This window comes from Macrobrachium nipponense, chromosome 12 (assembly GCF_015104395.2).
Source record: "Macrobrachium nipponense isolate FS-2020 chromosome 12, ASM1510439v2, whole genome shotgun sequence".
NCBI classification, from domain to species: domain Eukaryota; kingdom Metazoa; phylum Arthropoda; class Malacostraca; order Decapoda; family Palaemonidae; genus Macrobrachium; species Macrobrachium nipponense.
Genome location: NC_087205.1, coordinates 33,904,474 through 33,930,525, shown reverse-complemented (window position 1 = coordinate 33,930,525; position 26,052 = coordinate 33,904,474). Strand labels below are relative to the sequence as shown.

Here is a 26,052-nt window from a genome sequence, read left to right as displayed (position 1 = left end):
CCAAAGTATTGAAAGTAAGGTTTTCTTAGGATTTTTGATGATATTCTGGCTTACAACGATTTTTGGCTTACAACGCGCCTCAAGAACGGAACCCCCGTCGTAACCCGGGGACTGCCTATATACATGTTTATTCAAAAAAATGAAAAATGATATTGTTATTGTACAATAAAGTTTCATACAATAACTTACCTGGCAGATATATACTTAGCTATAGACTCCGCCGTCCCGACAGAAATTCGAATTTCGCGGCACACGCTGCAGGTAGGTCAGGTGATCTACCGCCCTGGGTGGCAGGAATAGGAACCATTACCATTCTAGAACCAGATTTTCTCTTCCACCTGTCTCCTGAGGGGAGGCTGGGTGGGCCATTTAATCGTATATATCTGCCAGGTAAGTATGTATGAAACTTTATTGTACAATAACAATATCATTTTCATACATTCAACTTCCCTGTCAGATATATACTTAGCTGATTGGCACCTTTGGCGGAGGGTAAGAGACAGCTAATTACTGATTAGACAAGTAAACAACATGCGTTGTAGGTAATTTATAAAAAACTTTGGTTCCTATCTGTTTAGAACGGAGGGTTGACTTCCTAGCTATTGCTTAGGAGTCTGCTTCGTCTCAAGAGCCTCAGCGAGGATGTGACCTATGGCTAAGAGTTCTTGTGGGACTGTCAATGGGGTCTTATCCACTTACTCGACAGAACCTGATGGCCTTTGTCAATGGGGTCTTATCCACTTACATGACAATACACCTATGCCTAGTGGCATAATTAAGGAGCACAACACCGATCCCGATCACCTGATCCTAACACGAGGGTTAGTGCTTAATTTGAAAAGAGTTATCCCCAAACTCCTTTCAAACAACCCAAAGAAAAAACACCACGTTAAATAAATTTAACTCACTAGTTAAGGATCAGTATCGGCTCCCTATCCCAGCAACGTATCCGCAGAACACGTTTAAACCAAGAGAGAATGGGAAGTCAACACAGAGTTGCATCTCCCGTATGTGACAGCTAATATGTCCTTTATTACATATTGTTAAGGAAAACACAAGAATTCGCAAAAGCTCGCACTTCATGCGCTTTTAATTCTCCAGCTGTCTGAAGGAATCATCAAGTCACTTATGAAGGGCTTTAGAGCACACTTGTCTCAAAGACGACCAGGGTGTTCTTTGATATGGCTCTCTTCTGGATGAAGCCTGGAGCCTGCCTGGCTCCTGGCTGGCGCTTTTTGGCGCTGGCTGGCGCTTCTGGCGCCTGGTGCCCCAGCTGGCTCCTCCCCACTTGCTGGAGCTTCGAGCTTGGCTGGAGTCTCGAGGCTGGCTAGCGATGTCCACATCGGACACTCTCACCTGTCCGATTGCTCAACTCTGGCGCATTTGTGCCAGGTTGGTGGTCCGCTCCTTCTCCACATCATACAATAAAACTCGTTCATTCGAGCTGTCTGCTATAGCGTTTTTCGCTTGTTTGGCACTTGGCGCCTGGCTGGCGCTTCGTTGTCTGAAGATCCTGAACCAAAAAACAGACAATATTTTGTCCGGAGACTGGAGAAGGGTGGAAGGTTCTCTTCTACCTGGATCCTTTGGCCTAGGACCAGGGGAGGAGCTTGGAGCCAATCACGTCCCGTAGACGATTGGCTCTCTTAACAGGACAGAGAGACGAGTCTTCTTTCCGGGGAGGATCCTTCGTGAATACTTCCGTTGCTGACGAGCTCTATTCCTGCCTGTCAAGGAAGAAGTCTCGTTGTTAAATCTCTTCTCTCCTTGTCCGAAGGAGGGGAAGTTCTGAAAGTTGAAGATGACTCTGAGCCGAAAGTGGGCGATCCCAGGGCTTTCTTGTTCTTGTTCTTCTCCTTCTGAATGCCTTCTGGGAAGAAAGCGTTTCATGTCCTCATCGCAGCCAAAAGACTCTATAGAAAACCCTTAAGCAATTTCTTCTATTAAAGATAAAGTTTAAGCGCCCCGACCGGGCACAGAGACCCTACTATCTCTTCCCTTTCAAATGGGAAAGTCCCTTAACTTCAGAGCTCTGAATCCGAATCTGAATTGAATCAGATGCGAGACCTCATAACTTAAATTCACTTGTCTTCTTGGTAGTTGTTAGAGCCAAGAGAAAAAATGTATTGTTATAATACAATTAAGTTTGTTCATACTTACCTGGCAGATATATATATAGGCTGTATTTCTGACGTCCGACAGAATTTCAAAATTCGCGGCACACGTAGTGGGGGGGGCGGTCAGGTGGTAGTACCCATTCCCGCCGCTGGGCGGCGGATATCAGGAACCATTCCCATTTTCTATTCATATTTATTCATGGCCCTTGTCTCCTGAGGGGAGGAGGGTGGGCACTCTAAGTATATATATCTGCCAGGTAAGTATGAACAAACTTAATTGTATTATAACAATAACATTTTGTTCATGAAACTTACCTGACAGATATATATATAGCTGAATCACCTTCGGATGGTGGGGGTAGAGACAGACTAGGATTTTTTTAGGAAATTTAAATTAAAATAAAAGATTAACTTATTGGTTCCTTACCTGATAGCAAAGTAGACTATGTGATTACTGTCCACCTAAAGCCTGCTTATGCTTTATCAGAGTTGCCAGCCAGGTGTTGACCTGTAGTTGCTGGCGCTCTCTGGATGCTCTGTCAACGGGGGCTGACCACAATGCGACAAGACCAATCTAGGCAAACATATGGCAGTAACACAGCAACCGACCACCACCTGACCAAACTAACGCAAAAAACCCCTGATATTAACCATATGGAATGGGAGATTTTCACAGAAAGATCTCACCATCAACCAAAAAACACAATAAACTAACCTAACTAAGCTAAGGATAGGGAGAGAGCTACCTTCAGCCCCCAAAAACCCCCAAAAACTGTGTCTGCCGAAATGTAAGGTCCCAAAGAACTACAGTTTCTCGTAAAATCGTTCTCACATCCCGGAGGTAATGTGAGGCGAATACGGAATTGCTCCTCCAGAAGGTGCTATCCAGAATATCTCTGATAGACATGTTCCTTTGGAAGGAAGGCAAGAGAGGTAGCGACGGCTCTGACCTCGTGAGCTTTCACTTTAAAGAGGCTCATATCAGTCTTCTGGCAAGATGAATGAGCCTCTTTAATGACGTCCCTCAAGAAGAAAGCAACAGCATTCTTCGACAACGGCAAATCCGGTCTCTTCACCGAGCACCAGAGATTACCTGAGGGACCCTCCTTATCTCTCTAGTCCTATTCACATAGAACTTGAGAGCCCTGACAGGGCACAGGGCTCTCTCTGGTTGCTGACCCACGAGACTCGATATTCCTTTGATTTTCAAAGCTCTTTGGCCAAGGATTAGACGGGTTCTCGTTCTTAGCCAAGAAAGAAGGGTTCAAACGAGCAGACAGCGCTGTCTCCCTTGAAATCCACTAGGCTACTGAACGCTTGGATTTCACTAACTCTCTTCGCCGTCGGCCAGAGAAGTTAGGAAAAGCGTTTTCCTCGTTAAGTCCCTTAGAGAAGCTTCATGGAGAGGCTTCAAAGGGACTTAGCATCAGATGTTTCAACACCACATCTAAATTCCATGAGGGCGGTCTTGCTTGTGGAATTTTGGTGGTTTCAAACGACTTAAGAGATCGTTGTCAGATCCTTATTGTCGGAGAGGTCCATTCCTCTGTTGGCGAAAAAAAAAAAACGGCAGACAAAAAAAAAAAAAAAAAAAAAAAACATACTCCTATAGCCCTTGATTGTAGGAACTGCCAACAATTTTTGCACATTTCTTAGATAGAGTAAGAAATCTTGCTATCTGATTCACAGAGGTCGTGGAAGAGGGGAAATTCCTTCCTTCTTGCACCATGCCCTGAAGGAAGACCACTTAGACTGGTAGACAGCTCTTGAAGAGGCTCTTCGGAGCATTAGCGATTGCTCTCGCAGCTGCCTTTGAAAGCCTCTCGCTCTGGCCAGCTTTTCGATAGTCTGAACGCAGTCAGGGCCCAGAGCGGAGAGGTTTTGGTGAAAACCTTTTGAAGTGAGGCTGTCTGAGTAGATCTCTCCTCCAGGGCAAACGTTCTTGGGAAGTCCACAAGGAACGTCATGGACCTCTGTTGAACCACTCTCTTGCTGGCCACATTGGGGCAATCAGAGTCAACCTTGTCCCTTCTGACGCTGCGAAACTTTCGCATTACGTCCCCCATGATCTTGAATGGGGGAAAGGCGTAAAGATCCAGGTTTCTGTCCAGTTCCAGAGCAACGCGTCCACTGCAATTGCTCCTGGATCCATAAACCGGGGAGCAATACAGAGGAAGCCTCTTCGTCCTTGATGTAGCGAACAGGTCTACTAGAGGACGTCCCCACAAGTTTTTTTACCATAACTTTTGACAGGAGCTTCCTGGTGCAAGGTCCATTCTGTTGGCAAGAATCTGATTCCGGCGGCTGAGAAGGTCCGCCCTGACATTCTGAACCCCTGCACGAATCTTGCCAGGATCTTGATGCCTGCCTTGCGTCTGCCCATAGCAGAACTCCTTCGCCAGGAGGAAAAGGGATCTGGAGCGAGTCCCTCCCTGATTCTTTAGATACGCAAGGGCTGTGGTACTGTCCGAGTTGACTTGAACAACCTTGCTTGACAGTTTTCTTCGAAGAACTGCAGCGACAGGAATATCGCTGCCAGTTCCTTTACATTGATTGGTGCCAGGCTACCTGTTCCCCTCTCCAGGAGCCTGACATTCTTCTTACCCCCCTAGTGTTGCTCCCCAAACCGGAGCGTGGAAGCGTCTGAGAACAACACTAGGTCAGGGGGCTCAGAGAATTTAGGGAGAGGCCCTCTCGTAAACTTCTGAGGGTCGAGCCACCATCTTAAGTGTACTCTTACTTCGTTGGAGATCCTTAGGAATCGCATTCAGGTCCCCTTTCGACGTTCCATTCTTCCGCAAGGAAGAATTGAAGAGGCCTGAGGTGCAGTCTTCCCAGCGAGACAAACGTTTTCTAGTGAGGAAATGGTCCCAGCCCCAGCAGACTCATCCACTCCTCACCGAACAAGCTTGTCTCTCTAGGAAGGCTGCGACTTTCTCTAACCCCAGTCGCTGACGTTCCTGGGATAGGAAACGCCCGAAAAGCCACTGAATCCATCTGAATCCCCAGATACACGATGGACTGTGTCGGGGTCAGATGCGACTTTTCGGGTGTTGACCAACAGACCCAGAGACTTTGTTAGGGCTAGCGTTAAACTGAAGGTCCTTCAGACACTTCTGCCTCGACGACGCTCTGATCAGCCAATCGTCGAGGTAGAGAGGGATATACCTGATCCTGACGAATGGAGCCACTTCGCTACATTCCTCATAATCATTGTGAAAACCATTGGGGCCGTGCTTGGAGACCAAGAAACAAAGGGCTCTGAACTGCCAAAACCCCTGTTGTCCAAGGACGAATCTCAGGTTACTTCCTTGAAAGAGGGGTGGACTGGGACGTGGAAGTATGCGTCTCCTGCAGGTCTAGTAGACACCATCCAGTCGCCAGGTCTCAATGCTCCCAGCACCGGACTGAGGCGTCTCCATTCTGAACTTTATCTTTTCTACAAAAAAGATTTACCTGCTCACATCCAGGACCGGGCGCCAACCTGACGACTGCTTCGGCACTAGGAAAAATCCTGTTGTAGAAGCCCGGTGACTCTAGGTGGCCAAGACTTGTTCCACCGCTCTTTTTTTCGACCATCTGGTCTAAGAGATCGAAAAGAACACTTTTCTTCTCTCCCCTGATAGGATGGAGAGAGGTCTCTGGGAGTTGAAGTCAAAGGAGGAGGATGAAGAAAAGGGATCTTGTACCCCCCGTTCTACTATCTTGATGGTCCAAGGATCCGCTCCTCTCTGCCTCCAAGACTCCGCAAAGAATTCCAGTCTGGCCCCGACTGGTGTCTGAAGGACGAGATCTTCATTTGCTGTTTTTCGGTTTGAATGAAGCTCTTCCTCTCGAAAAACCTCTCCCTCGAGGAGCTGCTCTCGAGGGGGGTGCCCCGCGAAAGGGTTTGACTTCTTCGGGTGGGGGTTTGCTGAATGTTGACGTGGAAGGAACCGCTGGACGTCTTGAAGACTGAACCAGAGGTCCTGGGTCGCCTTTTCTTGCAAACTCTGTGCAAGATCCTTTACCATAGTCTGGGTGGAAGAGATGGTCCGAAAGAGGCGCAAAGAGCAATTCTGCTTTCTGAGGCGGGGAGATACCGACTTAGCAGTAAAATTGCACAGCAGTGCTCTTTTCTTCAGGAAGGCAGTTCCAAAATTCGAAACTAGCTCTCCGAACCATCCCTGACGCCTTGTCCATACATGAACACGCTGGACAGCTCCCCAGACTGAGAGAATCAGGACTTCTAGACTGAAGGTCCAAAACTCCCAGACACCAGTCTAGGAAATTAAAAACATTAAGGGTACGAAGAAGTCCCTTCAAGTGGTGGTCAGTCTCAACCGGAGTCCAGGTCACCTTAGCAGACGCTAAGAGAGACCTCCTCTGGGCGTCCACTAAACTGGAGAGTCCCCCCAACGCGGACGAAGGGACCTTTATCCCCACATCCTCCTTGGTCTCATACCAAACTCCTCCTTTTTCCCGCGAGTCTAGAGGGTGGATGGGCGAAAGTGGTCTTGCCCTGATCCTTCCTTCTGGACATAAAGTCTTGAAGTTTCTTAAACGCCCTCTTGGTCGACAGAGACGTCTTCATTTCGACGAATTCAGGGGTCTTTACGGTCTTGGAAGACGAAAGTTGTGAGGGAGGAGACCTAGGGGCTGTCGGCTGGAACTTGTCCCCGAATGCTGAACGTAACAGCCTAACAAGAACCTTGTAGTCCAGAGACCGCTGAAGCTACCGGCTGTTCTTCCTCTACGAACTCCCTGGACTACTAAGTTCCCCTTCCTCCCTAAGAGGAACTGGAGAACGCCTATCCGGAGAGGGAGTACGTCCCCTTAGACTCGATCCTGAATAAAGACTTCCGTTGGTTGGAAGTATCCGCTACAGGTACGGAAGCAGCCGTACGTTGATCTTTAGATGCACGGACATCCTCCAAAAGAGAAGCATCCTTAGAAGCCACGTTGACTGTCTTAACAGAAGCTCCCCTACGAAAGGAAGCGCGAGCTTCCTGACGAGCGGCGCCAAAAGCGTCCTGCTTAGACAAGCGAGCGTCCTGCTTTGCAGTCTCCAAAGCGTCCTGCTTCGCTCGAAAAGCGTCCTGCTTCACACGGCGAGCATCCTGCGGAGCGTTCCTCAAAAGCGTCCTGTCTATAACCAGAAGCGTCCTGCTTCCGCGCGCCGAGCGTCCTGCCGAGCGTCCTTAAGAGTGTCTTGAAGAGAGCTCAAAGCGTCCTGTCTAAAACGCCGAGCGTCCTCAACCGCTACTTGCCGAGAGCGCAAAGCGTCCTGCTTCGAACGCCGAGCGTCCTGACGAGCTTCTTCTCCTGAGAGAGTAAAAGATCTGCTAGGAGAGCGAGAACGTTGGCGATCCGGAGGCGGAGAGAGAGACGAGCTGAGCTGAGAGAATGAGGCCGCTTCGTCCTCTTGACGGGCAGCCGAACGTCCTTCCTACGCTTAGGCTCGACTGCTGCTGGCAAGTCCTCTGAGCCATCAGCGACGTAATCTGGTCCTGAAGGGACACAAGGATATCTTCGTAGGCGACGAAGGAGCAAAGAAGGGGCAGACTGAGACTGCGAGAAGGCGAGGGGCAAGGGGACGCCTCCTTCCTTCTAGCAGGCACAGCTATCTGCCTCTCAGGTGAACACGCCTGTGCGTGGAAACGAACGTCCTCATCGGTAGAAAGCCTTCTCTCTTCTGAGGAGGAAAGGCGTCATAAGCGTCCTCTGACGAAAGAGGAGACATAGGACGTGAAGCGTCCTCAAAGCGCAAAGTCCTTTTCAACGGACGCGAGTCTCTCCGAGCGCTCCACCTTGCGCGGGGTAGGACGCTCGGAGGACGAAAAGCAATCTTTCAGGATACGCGCTCGTGCGCGCTCCTTGGCAGCCTGGGATTTAGCAACAAGGCCTGCCGAAGGGACGCCAGATCGGTGGGGAGCCCCCCCCGTAACCCTCTTGCGGCTTTCGACATACCCACTCCTGAGTCCTGGGAGTCCGATAGAGGTCTAGGCCTAGAGGCATTATGGGGCCGATCTGACGCCCCCGTCCACAACACTAGGGGCACTAACACAAACTTTCACTGGGCCGGTTTCTAGGGCCAACTTTAGATTCGAGAGCACGAATAGACTCTAGAATCAGAGAAAGGGTGTTACCTTCTCCAGACACAGCACTGGGGCCGAAGGCAACAAACAGGATTAGGTTGGGCAAAATCTACTGGTGTTAGAGGAGGAGAAATGTTACTATCCTTACCTTTAGTAGAGCTGCCCTTGGAGGAAGACCTCCTGACTCTATCGCGCTCTAATTTACGCCGATAGGTCTCATACATCCTCCATTTATCATCATCCAAATCCTTACATTCATGCACCGATCATCAACCACGCAAACATGCCCCCTGCAATCCATACAAACTGTGTGAGGATCAACTGAAGGTTTAAGAAGCCTCACCTTACATTCACTCCTCACACACACTCTGTAACTTCCCGAACTTGATCCAGACATACTGAATCTAGAAAAGCCATCCAAATCAAAAACCAATCCACTATTCCGCGTGCCAATCCAACAATCCAGAAGTCGATACCAAAAGTCAATCCATATATTAAGCGAGATAATGAAAAAATCCTAGACGGAGGTACTGTAAACAGATGTTTGCAGCACCGGCGACAGAAAAAAAATATGAATAGAAAATCATGGGAATGGTTCCTGATATCCGCCGCCCAGCGGCGGGAATGGGTACTACCACCTGACCGCCCCACTACGTGTGCCGCGAATTTTGAATTCTTGTCGGACGTCAGAAATACAGCTATATATATATCTGTCAGGTAAGTTTCATGAACAAAATGATATTGTTATGATACAATAAAGTTTTCATACATACTTACCTGGCAGATATATACATAGCTATCGACTCCGTCGTCCCCAGACAGTAATTCAAATTTCGCGGCACTCGCTCCAGTTAGGTCAGGTGATCTACCGCCCTGCTCTGGGTGGCAGGACTAGGAAACCATTCCCGTTTTCTAATCAGATTCTCTCTTCCACCTGTCTCCTGCGGGGTAGGCTGGGTGGGTCTTCAATTGTATATATCTGCCAGGTAAGTATGTATGAAACTTATTGTATCATAACAATATCATTTTCATACATTCAACTTACCTGTCAGATATATACATAGCTGATTGACACCCTTTGGTGGAGGGCAAGAGACAGCTAACTACTGACTAGACAAGGTAAACAACATATGTTGTAGGTATTTATAGACCTTGGTTCCTACCTTATCAGGTGGAAGACTTCGTGACTGCTGTCTAGGAGTCTGCTTCACCTCAAGAGCCTTAGCGAGATAGTGGATCTGGTGGCCAAGAGTTCTTGTGGATCTGTCGATGGGGTCTCATACCACTTACTCGAACAGAACCTAACTGGCATTTGTCAATGGGAGCACATCCGCTTATATGACAACACGCCTTTATTTAAGGAGCACACAACCGATCCCGATCACCCGAACCTAACACCCGTGTTAGTTCTAAGATTGCCAAGAGCTATCCCCAAACTCTTAGCAAACAACCACAAACTCAATAACCACACATACAAATAATACAAAAAAAAAAAATTTTTGTACCCCTCTAAAAGTCAGCTGTCACTCGATCTCCTAGTGAAGAGAAGTGAAGGTCGCTGTGCGACACCTGACACTTCCATGCACAGGAAACTCAAGAACACATCCAACAAGAGGGTTACATACATTATTAAGGATCGGTGCTAGCTCCCTTACCCAGAACCGTCTGTGCTGACACAAACGGACCTAGAGAAAAACATTTCTCATACGTAACTCGCACATCTTTTAAATAATGAGATGCAAACACAGAGTTGCATCTCCAATAAGTTGCATCCAAAATGTTTTTAAGTGACATATTTCTTTGGAACGCAACAGAGGTTGCGATTGCCCTAACTTCGTGGCTCTCACTCTTAAAAGATTAAAAGAATCATCTGGACAATTCTTATGAGCTTCCGTAATAACACTTCTAACAAAGAAGGCTAAGGCGTTCTTGGACATGCTCTCTTGGGGTCTTTTACTGAGCACCAAAGACCTTTTTGCGAACCCCCCAACTGCTTCTTCCTGTCCAGATAGAATTTAAGAGCTCTAACTGGGCAAAGGGATCTTTCTGCCTCTCTGCCCACCAAAACTAGAAAGTCCTTTTACCTCGAAGCTCCTGGGCCAGGGATTCGAAGGGTTTTCATTTTGGCAAGAAAGAGAGACTGGAATGAACAAATTGCAGAGTCTCCTTTGAAGCCGACTCGTAATTCAAGGGCGTGCAACTCACTGACTCTTTTTGCCGTTGCAAGAGACATCAGAAACAAAACACTTTCTAGTGATATTACGAAATGAAGCAGTGTGTGGTGGTTCGAATTCTTCGGAGGATAGAAATTTAAGAACCACTCTAAGTTCCAGCTTGGAACCTTAGGTTCAAGTGACTTTGATGTTTCGAAGGAACGAATGAGGTCGTGCAAATCCTTATCATTCGTTAGATCTAATCCCTTGTTTCTAAAGACTGCTGAAAGCATACTCCTGTACCCCTTAATAGTCGGTACAGAGAGATGCGACTTTTCTCTAAGAAACAGAAGGAAATCCGCAATTTCGGTCACAGAGGTACTGGAAGAGGACAGCTTCTTCGACCTGCACCAGCTTCTGAAAACCTCCCACTTCGATTGGTACACTCGCCTAGTAGATGATCTGCGGGCTCTAGCAATTGCGCTTGCTGCCTGGCGAGAAAACCCTCTCGCTCTGACAAGTCTTTCGATAGTCGAAAGGCAGTCAGAGCAAGAGCGGGAAGGTTTTGATGGTACCTCTCGAAGTGGGGTTGTTTGTTTTTGAGCATCTATTCTGTTTGGAAGAGATCTGGGGAAGTCCACTGTCCACATCCATCACCTCTGTGAACCATCTGAGATGGCCAATACGGAGCAATCAGAGTCCTTTTGGTTCCTTCGGATGCCACGAATTTTCTGACTACTTCCCCCAGTATCTTGAACGGGGGTAAAAGCGTAAACATCTAGCCCTGACAGTCCAGGAGAAAGGCGTCTGTTGCATAAGCCCTGGGATCTTCCACTAGGGGGGCACAAAATGTGTCTATCCTTTTGGAGAGGAATGTGGCAAAAAGATCTATTTGAGGCTTCCCCCAAAGGTACCAAAGGTCTGACAGATTCTGAGTGGAGTGTCCATTCTGTGGGAAGGACCTGGAACCTCCTGCTCAGTCTGTCCGCTCTCACATTCCTCTCCCCTTGGACAAACCTCGTTAGAAGAACTACCTTCTTTGGTTCGCCCAAATCAACAGATCTCTTGCCAGCTCGTACAGAGCGAAAGAGTGAGTCCCTCCTTGTTTCTTGACATAAGCCAGAGCGGTCGTATTGTCTGAGTTTATCTGTACGACCTTGCCTCTGACTATGTGTTCGAAGCTCTTTAGCGCAAGGTGAATTGCTAAAAGCTCCTTGCAATTTATGTGCCATGACACACTGTTCTGCCGACCAGGTGCCTGACACTTCTTTGGATCCCAATGTTGCACCCAGCCCGACTCCGACGCGTCTGAGAAACAATGTCAGGCTTGGGTTCCGTACTTGCAGGGATACTCCTTGTTTTCTTTTAAGGGAATCAACCACCACTTTAAATGATTTTTTATTTCCTCCGAGATTGGAAACGTGTCCGAGAGCTATCCTGTCTTCCAACTCCAACTTCTTCTCAGGAAGAAAAACTGAAGCGGACGAAGATGTAGTCTTCCTAAGGGAAAGAACTGTTCGAGCGAGGAAAGGGTTCCCCAGAAGGCTCAGCCATTCCCTCGCTGCAGTGCGCTCTTTCCCTAAGAAGTTCGATACTGTGGCACAGCCTTTCCTTATTCTCTCTTGAGAGGGAAAAACTCGAAAACCCCGAGAATCCATCTGAATCCCCAGATAAACCACGTTCTGGCTGGGGATCATCTGAGACTTCTCGAGGTTCACGATCAATCCCAATGATTTTGTCAATTCCAGTGTTTGTTGACAGGTCCTCCAAACACTGCTTTTGAGACCTGGCTCTGATAAGCCAGTCGTCCAGTACAGGGAGATGTTTATCCCTTTCAAATGTAAGTGTCTTGATACATTTGTTTTTCATCACGTCCGTAAAGACTTGAGGAGCCGTGAAAGGCCGAAACACAGGGCCCTGAACTGATAGATTCTTCCCTCGAACATAAATCGAAGGTACTTCCTCGACGAAGGTGGATCGGGATGTGGAAATATGCGTCCTGAAGGTCTAGGGACGCCATCCAATCTCCTTGACGCAGTGCTGCAAGGACTGAAGCAGACGTTTCCATGCTGAACTTCTGTGTTTTACGAATTTGTTCAGCGCACTTACATCCAGTACCGGTCTCCATCCCCCCCGAGGCTTTTGCTACAAGAAACAAGCGATTGTATAAAACCCCGGGGAGCTGCAATCCAGCACCAGCTCTATTGCTCTTTGTCCCACATCTGTTCCACCATCTGACGAAGAGTATCCATCAGAACAGGGTCCCTGTATCTGGCGGGACAATTCCCTCGGTGATGTTGTCAAGGGAGGAATGTCCTTTAATGGGATGTAATAACCCTTCTTGATGATTGACATCGTCCAAGGATTCGATCCTATGTCTTCCCAGCTTTCGCAAAGAATTGTTACCTGGCTCCTACAGGTGTCTGGAGATAGATTTCTCACTTTCCCTTCTTAAAGGGACGGAAGGAAGACCTGCCCCTTTTCTCGGTTGACTTCCTTCTGGCGATAGATCTAGCTGGAAGGCCTCCTCGAAAGGGCTGCGCTGCTGAGCTGGACGAGCCACTTTCTTTCCTCACTGGCCACAGGTCTATTTTTCCTTGAGGATTGTCTAAGGAGATCCTGGGTGGCCTTTTCAGTCAGTGAAGGGCAATATCCTTCACCAACTGCGAGGGAAAAAGATGTTCGAGAGAGGCGCAAAACATAAGGCGGACCTTTGCGAGGGAGAGACGGCCTTCGTGAGGAAAGCACTGTGAACCGCCCTCTTCTTTAAAACTCCTGCACCAAAGAGGGAGCATACTTCAGCCGATCCATCCTGAACAGCCTTATCAATGCATGTGAGGATGCTATTTAGGGTTTCTGGGTCCAGTTGTTCCTTTTCATGAGACTTCTTGGCAAGAACCCCAAGGGACCAATCTAAGAAGTTAAAAACTTCTAAAGTGTGAAAAAGTCCTTTGAGGAGGTGGTCCGTTCCGAAAGACCCCATGTTACTTTGCTGAATTCAAGGCGTGTCTTCTCGATGAGTCTACTAAACTCGAGAAGTCTGACTCAGCTGAAACGGACAGAGACAATCCCATATTTTTCTCCCGTTTCGTACCAAATGCCTCTCCTCCCTGTAAGTTTAGCGGAGGCATACAAAAGACTGTCCTTCCTAACTCCTTCTTCTTCTTGAACCAGGAGTCAAGAGATTGTAGCGCCCTCCTCATAGATATAGCAGGCTTCATTTTAGGAAAGAGGAAGACTTGTGCGTTTTCGTGCTCGAAAACAGAGAGCGTGGAGAAGGAGGAGCGGCTGGCGTTAAAGAGTCTCCATATTCTTCCAAAAGAAGGGACGAAAGAACTTTGTAATTAGAAAATCCTTCCTTCATTTCATCCTCCGAGGGATCTTCTGGGTTCATAGGCTCGGAAGGAGAAGGCTCCCTTCTTTCTTCTGTTTCTTCCCTTACTCTCTTCCTTTCTGAAGAAGCACTACTAATTGGAGAGGGACTAAGAGTTACTTTCTCTTTGCTAAAAGATTGACGCTTGGATGACTCCTGTCGGATGTCAGGCTCTTCATGCAGGGAATGCGCCTGGCCTACGGCAGGAGTATCTCCCCTGGAAGGAGTAACGTATTTGAAATACTCCTGGTGCTTGGCAGGCGCAACGCGCTTCGAATATCCTGGCGTCTGGTAGGCGCATCCTGTTCCGAATACTCCTGGCGCCTGGGAGGAAGTAATTACCCCTCGCCTGGGGAGGTATAAGTTCAGAATACTCCTGGCGCCTGGGAGGAGTATAAGTTCGAATACTCCTGGCGCCTGGGGAGGAGGGTATTAATTCAAAACTCCTGCCCTGGAGTATAAAGTTCGGAATACTCCTGGCGCCTGGGAGGAGTATCGAGGTCCGAAGACTCCTGGCGCCTGGCAGGAGTATGTCGCTCCAAATACTCCTGATCCTTGGAATGCGTATGGTGTTAAGTAGGAGTATTGATCATGGTAGGCGCTTTTCTTTTTAGTTTAACAAGCGCTCTACTCCTAACAGGATCTTCTTCTTCAGTTAACTCTTGGCGCTTGGTGAAGATCTTGAACGTTGTACTGAATACTCTGGCTCTTTGCGCCTACTCGGAGCCTGGCTCCTGGCTGGAGCCAAACTCTTGACAGGAGTAACTTCCTTTCTTACTTCTCTCCTGTCTAACGCACCAAATTTCCCGCCGGAGATGGTCGCCTGTGCGACACCTCCCCTGGAAGGCTCGTTGCTTGTGACAGGGGATCGGTATTTAGATCTTTTAATAGGAAGCCTATCATCCTTCTTACGAGTAGGCTCCTTATAAAGAACTCCTACCAACGAGGCTAATTGTTCCTGCACATTCATTAAAATTTCCTGGTTGAGGAATCTTTCAAATCAGGAGAGGAGATCTGGAAGGTGCTCTAGGATCTCCTCCAGACCCAGAGTCTGATTGTTTTCTAGCCTTCTTTATTACCGAAGGCGCTTCTTCTTCAGAGAAGCGCTCGGGACTAGAATTGAGCTCATGTTCTTTCATACTCCTCTTCAGCGGACGGGAAAGTTTCGACTCCTTCCATCCTCTTCTCGGAGAGGGCGAACTAGAAGACGAAAAGCACTCTCGAAGGACGCTTTTCCTATAGCGGTCCTTGGCAGTTTTGTGATATGATAGATTCTGCCGAAGGGACGCCTGATCGTTGGGGATTCTCCACAACCCCCGTACGGCTTTCGACTTTCCTTCTCCTCCGGGCCAGGGAGCTTGGAAGAGGTCTAGGCCTGGAGCGTCGCAGAGACGACAGCACACCCCCTCCACTACACTGGGGACACTAATATCACCAGCGAAACCACATTCACTTTCCTTACCTTCCAATGCTGCCATTTTTTCCTGCATTTTCTGAAGGGAAGCTCTAGTTCCGCTATTCCGAAGCAGAACTAGAGGGATTAGCAATTTGTGAACGGGCTGAAACAGAATGGGCATGATTATCAGAGGAAGAAGCTACAGAACTAGACAGTAAATCACGAGATAGACATTCTGCGGGTTTTGTAACCCGCCTTCCTCTCTCTATCTTTCTCTAACTTCTTCAAGTAAGAAGTGAGATTCTTCCACTCTTGCGCACTCAGTTTCTCACACTCGTTACACGTATTCTAATCGAGCATTCAACCATTCTACAAACCACTGCATGTAGTGAGGATCTACCGAAGCTTTCGGAATCCTCACCTTACAGCCCTCATTCACACACACTCTGAAACTAACACTAGAGTCAGACATATTCACGAATTCCAAAACCAAGTCCAAAAAACAGTCCACGATAGCGAATGCCAAACAACGATCCAAGTACGTCACCAAATATCAGCGAGAGATGATCAAAAGCGTTGTGAAAAAAAGAATTCTAGTCAGGAGGAAGTAACAACAATGCTGATACACCGGCGACAGAGAGAATCTGATTAGAAAACGGGAATGGTTCCTAGTCCTGCCACCCAGAGCAGGGCGTAGATCACCTGACCTACCTGTAGCGAGTGCCGCGAAATTTGAAAATTTCTGTCGGGGACGACGGAGGTCGATAGCTATGTATATATCTGACAGGTAAGTTGAATGTATGAAAATGAATTTTCTCATAAGATTTCTAAAGAAGCTTGATGAGGAGGAATCTGCTGGGCCACAAAAAGATTCCAACTCGAAGTACATAATGTCCTACTGTTGGTTTTTCTCGAGTATCGTGTAAGATCCCGATGGAACTTAGTCCTCTAGTTATCTTCAAGTTCCTTTGTAAAGACAGAGTATAGCCTGCTACTGTAATCTGTGATAGCAGATATAAATACAAAGGTGATTCTTCTCTCAGAAAGGGAAGAAAACCGCTATGTGGGTCACAGAGATATCGGAAGAGGACAGTTTTCCTCATTCAATCCAGCACGATCTGCAGCACTTCTATGTCTTTTCTATGACCTTGTCATTCACCTTGCAAAATCTCTCATCCCTATCATTCTCGTCAGTCTGCACGGCAGACAGACTCAGAGTGTAGAGGTTTTTGAGGTCCCTTTCTAAGTGAGGCTGATTAGAGTAGACCGCCTCTCTTGTGAAAGCCTTTATAAAAGTGCTGTAAGAAGGACGTGACCTCTGTGAATCCAGCTTCCCGAAGGCAAAAATGGGGCAAAAGGCATCATCCTCTCTTCTCCTGACGCCAGTAAATATCTTAATGCGTCCATTAAGAATTTATATATTGGAGAAAACAAAAAATTAATGTTTATTTCCCTTTCAAAGTAAAGGATGGCGTATATTGCTACCTCTCTTGGTTCGAGGATAAGGAAGCAGTCTAGAGGAAGTCTTTTCATCTTCAAACTTTGCGAAAAGATCTATGAAGAACACGTATCGCAGGTTTTCCACAACTCTCTTTCCAACTCAGCTTATACAGACGTTAATAGTTATTATCGTCAATCGAGAAGATTCTCACGGATGTGCAACATCGTGCAGCGAACCTCTTAAGGATCGTTACGATCCGTGTCCGTGTTCCAAACAGGTTCTCTCTTGTTAACGCGAAACACGGGGCGAAAAGAGAGATTCTCAATGCTTCTTGAAATATGAGAGAACTGTGGAAATGGCTTAATTGATTTAAATCATTTCGTCCCTCCTTGGGATCGAACCTCCTTCAAGTTAGACGGGGAACGAAATCAGGAACGAACCGTGCCGTTACCGACCCTGCTGTCAGAGAGGCTACTGAACCCTTCGATTAATAACTCGCTATATCGAGAAATTACCAAGTCCATTATTTTTGCTTCTGCCACTGGTGTGATTCTTTAGAATATGCGCCAGGACATCTGTACCTCTGTCCCGGTACCCGGCACCCTCTCAAATGTTATTTCCGTTTCTTGATAGGAAGAACTTGAGAGGCTTAATGTAGCCCATTCAGGGGAACAAACTTCTATCACGAAGAAAAAAAAAAAAAATTGTTCCGAACAAATTCATCCATATTCTTCACTGAGAATGTTCTCTAATAAGACTATGCTTTTCGTAAGCATGAGAGCATCATATAATTTATTGCTCTACTGCGTTAGAATCATATTGCTATCCCTTTCTTATAATCCTGTTACATTGCGGTAAACAGTACCGAAAGGTTACAAGGGATCTTTTTATTGAAAACTTCTTAGCAAAACGAATACAATGTTATTCATGTTTGCCTATAAATCCCCTCAATTCAAGGCTAAGTCCATGATTGTAGGGGGGGAGATACGGTTAACCATTTGATCCCGTAGGAGAGAGAGATGTAACCAACCGTTCATGACCGAGAACTAGATGGTACTGTGTTGGCTTACAATGACAGCAGTCCCGTTCGCTGCATTCTTCCTGAGTTGCCAGTTACTCCATTCAATGAAGGAATATGATAAAATTATTCTCGAGCTTAAGGAAGCTCTCGATAATGCATATTTAAGCAAAACAACCTTCATTAAATACCAAAGCTGAGTAGGTGTTTTGTCAACAAACCCTTTAAGCGTAGTCCTTACTAGGAAATTCCTGTAAGGATACAGATAATTCGTAGCGAACCACAAAGGTAACTACGGTATGCGTATATGACTTGTCATACAGTAGTCGTATACACCAAATTTTCTTACTACATTCTTTCCTCTCCGATGCAGAGAGAGAATGGAAATTTTACTCTCTTCGTTCTTTTCGTCAACAAACACGAATTAGTATTAGCCGAAAGAGATCGCATATGAAAACCGAGGATCGAAGAGAATCTCTCAAGCTTTTAATTCTCTTGGAGATAAGGCCGTATTCTAACGCCTCTATTATCTGGAAGAGCCTCTAATCAATGAATGAGAGTTCGTACGAATCTTGTCCAATTTCCAAACGATTGCCACTCTTTCTGGAAATGATTGGTTGCATTATTTTAGAAGGTGGATGATTTGATTTTAATATCCTCTTACTAGTAATGAACGAATTCTCTCAATAAAAGGGTTGCTAAGGTCTTATAAACTGAGAGACCTGCCCCCTTATTGGCTTCCAATTCCGATCTATCTTCCATTTCCTGTCCAGTCAAGTTGGGAGAAGAATGAGCAACCGGAGGAGAGCGCCTCCTTTCGCAAGGTGAAGGGCTTTTAGCAGTACCGACTCTAAACCTGACAAGGGCTACGGCCGCCTGTCGACATCTTGAGTCCCCGCCAGGAGATGGCTGATCCTGCAATTTGCCCTTATTACATTAGTACGTCCTGATAAGGACAACGGCCGCCTGTGCGACAACTAGCGTCCTATCAGGAGAAGGTCTTGAATGCAAAAAACCTCTCGCAGAATCAGCCACATCCTTGACAAGGGCTACGGATGCCTGTGCGACATCTTGAGCCCATCAGGCGAAAACTGATCCTGCGAAACGTCTCAAAGAGGAGACTCCTGGTCAACTTCTAACTCCATGTCAGATGAAGCTGGAGATCCTGGCTCATGGCGCCTGGATGATGCATCATTCCTGGATGGTTTCTCGCGGCTGGCAGGCGCCTCAGGCACCAGGCGCCTTCCTGTATGTATCAATATTGGTTGGAGCCTCTCGCCTCGTAGGCGTTTTGCGCCGGCAGGCAGGCGCTGGCGCCTGCCGGTGCCTCGTCCGAGCTGTCAGAGAATTCTGCTGGACGGGATTTTTTAATAGGAAGGAAGCGGTCCTTTCTCCGAGGAGGTCCTTCTTCAATACTCCAACCAACGAAGATATTTGCTGTTCCATTTCCTTCAGGATCTTCGTAGCAACGTCTTCTTCTCGTATCGATCTAGGGGAAGGAGGATTTGATGAATAAATCTCTTTCTTCTTCTTCTCAGGTGGGATAGTCCTCCGGAAAACTTTCCGGGCTAGAATCCAGAGCTGGCGAATTCCACAATCTTTTAGAAGGTCTCGATAGCTTGTCAGAACTCAGGCCCTTTTTTTGATGAAGAATCGGATGACACGAAAAACACTGTTTTTAGGATGCCTCTCCAACGGCTATCCTTGGCAGTCTGGGACGCTACTACAGAACCTGCGAGAGGACGCCTGACCGGTGGGGATTCTCTGAAAAACCTCCCGTACGAGCTTGGAAGAGGTCTAGACCTCTGGGAGCGAGACAGAGCCGATCAGGCGACAACCCACCACTGCAATGGGGTTCACTTTCTTACCTTTTAAGAGCTCGCATTTTATTTTTGAGCTAATTCCCATTTTCCCTTTTATCTTCAAATTTGCAAATATGAATTTGTAGTTTCTGTGGAGTAAGAAGGTGATGAGGATGCAACAACTACTATACTGCTAATACTCTAACTGCTCGTTAGCACAAAAGCTTCTAAAGGAAGCGTATCTTAGTTATAAGCTTTTCTGACTTCCTAAAGTAGGAAATTAGGGTTTTATATTTCCTCATAAAGTCTAACATTACACGTATTAATGAATAAATATTAATAATTCCCTTTCTTGCAAACTGTGAGTGTTCTACGAAAATTCGGTAGTTCACGTATATTAATCGAAATTTCGAAGCAAAATTCATTAAAAAGTTAATAAAAGCTTATGCCAAACCAAAGACCTAGTACTTCCCTGCAAAAGACAGCCCAGAAGATCGATGGCGATGAAAAACGAAAATCAAGTCAGGAGGTAGCAACAACGTATGTTGAGACTACCGCGACAGAGAAAATCTGGTTCTAGAACGGTAATGGTTCCTATTCCTGCCAACCCAGCGGCAGGGCGGTAGATCACCTGACCTACCTGCAGCGTGTGTGCCGCGAAATTCGAAATTCTGTCGGGGACGACGGAGTCTATAGCTAAGTATATATCGACAGGGAAGTTGAATGTATGAAAATTAAAGATCCCACAGGGAAAATAATTAACGGCTAGTCAGTCAGCAAGAGCTAACAAAAATACATCTCATCGGAAAATGGCTGAGAGAAAAGTGGAGTGTTTACATCCGGGCAGGCGGGCCTACCCAACGGTAGTTACTGCTTAACCACCTTATTCAAGAATTTAACGGCCACAATTCTAGCTACGCTGAAAGTAATTCTTTATGTAAAGGACTGAGGGTTTGTATGTCGTGTAGGAACAAATCGTGAGTTTCCTTGGACTTGAGGGTGATCATCGTCATCGTTTAAGATTGTTGTGAAGAAATTGTCCAGGCAACTATGGGTATGAGTGGTGTTTGGATTTAGCACATGGAATGGAAAGTTTATTGACACAAGTGACTCTGCAAACATTGAGATGGCATCACTCTTCTACACATAAGGTGTTTTCAGTAAAATTTTCAAAAGCGTCATGGAGGTAAGTTTGCACTGCGCATGGCTAGACGTTAATTAACCTCTCTTTAATCTTAATTATGACATTAGGGTAAAAAACCGCATGGTACAGGGGTGGACCATGTACGATCAATGTGTACAACCCCAAGAAAAGTACATTATAACGCGTCCTGACACCGGAAGTAGAGGTCTTTAGCTCCGTTTCTCATCACAAACAAGTCGTGTCTGATGCCCATCTCCAATGTCAGGACGCGTTATAATGTACTTTTTTTGGGGTTGGACATATTGATCGTACATGGTCCACCCCTGTACCATGCGGTTTTTTTACCCTATTTTGTACTTTGGAGAAAAACTCTCAAGAGGAAAGTAGAGGTCTCGAGGTGTTGCTTCCACGACCAATGACTCGTGACTGGTGTCCATCTCCAGGGTCAGGACATGTTAAATAACTTTTTGTGGAAGGTGGGCGACAAGCAGGCAAGACTGGCCCAGGGTAGTCCGCTCGGTTGTTTCCCCATATTCATCATGATCATACCAATTGAAGTAGATGGTAGGTAAATGTGTGGGTCGAACAAAAGCCTAACACCTAACCAAATCCCAATACCTAGGATATCTAATCCAAGGAAGGAAAAATTTTTTCTAGAATTTACATAGCCTAGCCTACGACCACCTAGGGTAAGCAGAAAAAAGTAAGTAAACATCCATTTGGCTCACTTCACTAAACTAGATTTGGTAAGGCTTAGCTAAACACTCAAATTAGCTTAGGTACCTAGCCTAGCCTATTTTTGCATGCTACAAACCAATTTCACCAGTACATTTCTAACAGGTAGTAGGTAGTATGGCTCGAGACTTTGGCCTAAACTTACAATTATAGAAAAAATTAAAAAGATAAGGCCAAAGTTGTTAGCTTAGTAATAAACAACCAAAACCGTATACCTAGGGTTACCTAGCCTAGTATAGGAAACTGCAATTCCAAAGAAATATAAGCTAGCTAGCTACCCACCTCTTCTATTATTGGCTACTTAGATTAAACAAAATACCTACACAGGTACTACCTAGCTACCTAGCCTAGTTAGTCACAGCTGGCTAGTAGAGGTACCTACTACCTAGGATAGGCTAGATAAAGATAGCCTACAAACGAACAGGCAGTTTAGCTAGGTAGGTATAGGCTAGCTACTAGGTAGTTACTTCGAAATCTATACTACTGCCTAGGTATCAGTTAATCTGTAGATACTAGGTAGGTACCTAACTACTAGTAGGGTAAGAATATGATTTTTTTCGACATGTAACCATACCCAAATAGGTAGGGTAAAACGGATCTGATGGGTGATATTTTGGTCATCGCGCCCTGCCTATGGTAGGTACGTAGCTACTTACCTGGTAATTCCCTTGGCTAGCCATAACCTAGTATTTCAGGCGCTCTTACAACCCTAACCTTCATCAAATGAGCTATTTGAGATTAATAATACAATACCCCTGTGTTTTATGGCATTTGGATATATGAAATTCAAGGTAGATTCCGTTTAATTCCTTATCAATATGATTCGATAAGTGCCGCTTTGCGACAGTTACCTTTTTCAACCGTTGAAATGTTTGTTTTTTTCTAGAAGCGTCAAATGATTTGACATAAAGAAGAAGAATGTGCCGGATAGGTAAGTTTACTTCGTCATATAAAATTCATGTTTTATTCATTTCATATTAACTGACAAACTAGGCTTTGTAACTTATTGTATTAAGTTTAAATTAAACAATTATTAAAATTATATTGTAGAATTGGTGTATATATGAATATAATTTTCCAAGGTAAAGATATGATCGTATGGAATGGTTCTAAATGATATCGGCAAATTCAATGTGTTTCTCGTACTCGCTGAACTCTAGGATGCAGCTTTATTAAACAAAGCTTATGAAATATTTATTTAACGCTTATGAAATATTGTGAAATAATTAAGAAGTAGGGGATAAGGAGCAGGATATATTAATTAATGAAGTACTACAAAAATCCATTTTTATGCTGATATATTACTTCTACACTGATGGATAAAAAGCATATCATGAACGTAAGTTACAGCCGTGAATTATAAATGCAAATAAACATAATAAAAATGATGACGGATAGAAATAGTTTTAAAAAAGCCAAACACATTTCGGTGGTACTTTTTGATCAGACGAAAAAGTACATCGTAGGCGAAAAAAATAAAATCTGACTGGATAAACTCTGAAACTTGTTGACATTGTGAGGTCATAATGAGACAGAACTTAATTGGTAGCCTGCTGATCATTTATTACGTTGCTGAGTTAAATTTAGCTGGCCTTATGCAGAACGGGCTCTTGCTCCTCTAGTTCAGCCCGTAGCCTAGAAACAACATTGTTTTAAGATTAAGCTGGCCTTGCGCCAGCACGGGCTCTTGCTCGTAGAGCAGCCCGTATGTATAGAACAATTGTTGTTTAAGATTAAGCTGGCCTTGTGCCAGCACGGGCTCTTGCTCACAGAACAGCCCGTAAGTATAGATTCTGGGCACGCGATATACACAAGACCTTCGCTACCCACTAATCACAATCCTGTATCTCATCTAGCTAAGCAGCAAAAAATCACATATATATGTTTGTACGTTGAATTTCCTGGCCTCAAATTCTTCTTCTTTCTTTTCTACATGCGAGTTGCTTGTTTGTTGTTTAGAATTAGCTGGCCTTATGCCAGCTAACACGGGCTCTTGATCCTAGAGCAGCCAGTTATGAGTCTCTCCGGGGTCGGGCACTCCGTTTCCGTCCGCACACTGCTATGTACAACCTGGGCACGCGATATACATAGCAGTGTGCGGACGGAAACGGAGTGCCCGACCCGGAGAGACATCATAACTGGCTGCTCTAGGATCAAGAGCCCGTGTTAGCTGGCATAAGGCCAGCTAATTCTAAAACAACAAACAAGCAACTCGCATGTAGAAAGAGAAGAATTTGAGGCCAGGAATTCAACGTACAACATATATATGTATTTTTTGCTGCTTAGCTAGATGAAATACAGGATTGTGATTAGTGGGTAGCGAGGTCTGAACACAGGTCTTTACAATCTAGATGAGATACTTAAGATAGTGATTAGCGGACAAAGAAGGTCTTTACAACTTTACCTTACCATTTATAATATATCCTGGTATAGAATGATGTGCAAAATTTTGAGAGATGAAACTAGGCTGACCACAAAACTGAAAACGGGATACATATAACTACTGATTACGTCTATCAAAGATATTCACTAGAAAAAAAAAAGATAACAGCCATTTACCTCAAGATAACGTCACTTTATCAGCAACCAAACAATTTAGATAATAATAATTATAATAATAATAATAAATCCGTTCCTTGAAAAGAAGGAAAAGTTATAATAATTAGCTTTATACATGTAAATTTCTTCTAGAATACAAACGTACCAAAATGTTAATTTCTTCACTGTCTTCTTATTTCACTACATTCTCGTCTTTATTCATTTTTTTTTTACATTCATTCCCTTGATAACGTTTTTTTTTTTTTTAGGGCGTTTCACTCTCTCTTTTTACTTCATTCCTCTTATTATAACTTTCCCTTCTAAACTCTACAATTTCGACGCGAATGTTATATGAAGACCAGGTATCAGATACTTTTTTTTTAACAGCAACGGGAATTTCAAGACAAAAGGGCAGTCATACGAGGAACGCTATAAAGGCTGCATCACACTGGCGATCAAGGGCCCTTTCACACTGTGTCAGTGTCACACCTACATGCGGCTAGCAGTCGACTATTATCTCTAATGTACCTTTTCACACTATGTCGGTTCGGCATCGCATTGTAAGGACAACGCTTATTCATAATTTTCTCTGTACATAATTCATCATTCGCGTTGTTCTTATTTCCCCCTGAGAGAGCATTCAGCGGGCTTTCCGTCAGTGTATAAAGCTTGTATAACCACATATTGTGTACTTTTATATTTTGTATTTTATGTCTCTCAAGAAACACAAATCGGGTCTCGCCGACCCACTTTTACTCTCTCGCGGGTCGGTGACCACATTTCCGTCCGCATGCTGTATATTTATATTCCCTTGACTGTAATAAAAATCAGTACACTTCTACCTGCCTCTTTGTCCACCTCTCACAACTGGTGACCCCGGGAGTGACGGTGACCCAAGCGGTTTTGGCTCAGCCATTAAGGGACTCACTACCGCCGCTCACCTTCAGAGATCTTTAACGGACTCATACGGCGCCTCAGTATAGATCTCTGAAAGCTCCTACCGTGGAAATAACCAACGCCTCTAATGGACTAAATACGGGCCATACCTGCCCAAGGTGTGTTCAGGCGTTTCTCAAACGGTTTGGCCAGCCATTCACGACTCTGTCGACCGTTTTGTGAGAGAGGACAATGGGCGCAAACAGTACCTCGCGGGAAACCTCGCGGGAAACCCGGGCCTCCCCCGCCAGCGACGGACTCTGACACAGCGGCCGCTCAAGCTGTCAAATTGCCCCCCTTCACAACGGCTGACCCGTCTTCCTGGTTCTTCCGAGCCGAAGGGCAATTCCGGATCGCGGGGCTCACAAACAAAGTGCTGCAGGCTGACCTCGTCGCAGCGGCTCTCCCGACAGAGGTGCTCGGCCGAATATCTAACTGGCTGACCGGTCGAGCACGAATCGGACTTGTCACGCTCGACGAGATAAAAGAAAGGCTCTTGACAGCCTATTCCGTGCCTATCGCTGAAAGGGCCGCCCGCGCCCTCGACCTAGTCGCGAACCCCATGCGCGGCGCCGACACACCAAGATGCCTGGGACACCTGTGATGGCCTCGTCCGTCTGCCCGAAATAGGCCCCGACGGAAAAAAGGTAGAGATCAGCCTGAGCCGCGAAATATTCCTGCGGCAACTCGAGCCGGACGTACCGAAAGCAGCTGACGTTGTCAAACAATGCCGCGAAGCTCGCCGCCCCCCCCGATCCTCCGTGTCCCTGGCCGCAGAAAAGGAAGAAGACGACGGAACGACCCAACGCAAGAAGAGCTCGGCGCCGTATCCCAAAGGGAAGTCCTCCCACACGCAAGCCGAGGTGAAAACCTGGTGCCGCTTCCACCGGAGGTTCGGGAGATTCGCCAGGAGGTGCGAAAGCCCTTGCACCTTCCAACAGTCAAAAAAACGACGACGGCAAACAAAACCAAGGCCGCCCAGTGGCAACGGCCGCGTCGGAACCACACACCGTAGGGTTTCTACGTCCGCGACGCGATCTCCGGTCCGGCCGGAGGATGTTGGTGGATACGGGGCAATGCACTCGATATTCCGCCGTCAGGAAAAGACCGTAGCCGCGAGCCCGACAAAACAACCTCCCGCGTCGCCGCAAACGGGACCCCCATCCGTTCCTACGGCACGAAGCCCCTCGAGATATCCATCTTGGGGCGAAACTACGTCTGGGAATTCACAATCGCGAACGTCAGGATCCCGCTACTGGGGGCAGACTTCCTGGCGCAGAACGGCCTCCTGGTGGACGTGGGCCGCAAAAACGCCTCCTCGA

The 26,052-nt window shown here is 46.2% G+C and overlaps 1 protein-coding gene across 2 annotated transcripts in view; it reads right to left on the bottom strand.

Annotated features, from left to right (window-relative positions):
* LOC135224479 (peptidyl-prolyl cis-trans isomerase FKBP8-like) overlaps positions 1–23,764 on the bottom strand; it is a 150,042-nt gene extending 126,278 nt beyond the window's left edge. Inside the window, exon 1 of one of the 2 annotated variants that reach the window (XM_064263485.1) lies at positions 23,666–23,764. The gene's annotated coding sequence lies outside the window, so the exon portion shown is untranslated. Of the gene's footprint in view, positions 1–22,107; positions 22,186–23,665 lie in introns of those variants that run through there. The other variant, XM_064263484.1, reaches the window with a different exon arrangement.
* Positions 23,765–26,052: the final 2,288 nt, after the last annotated feature.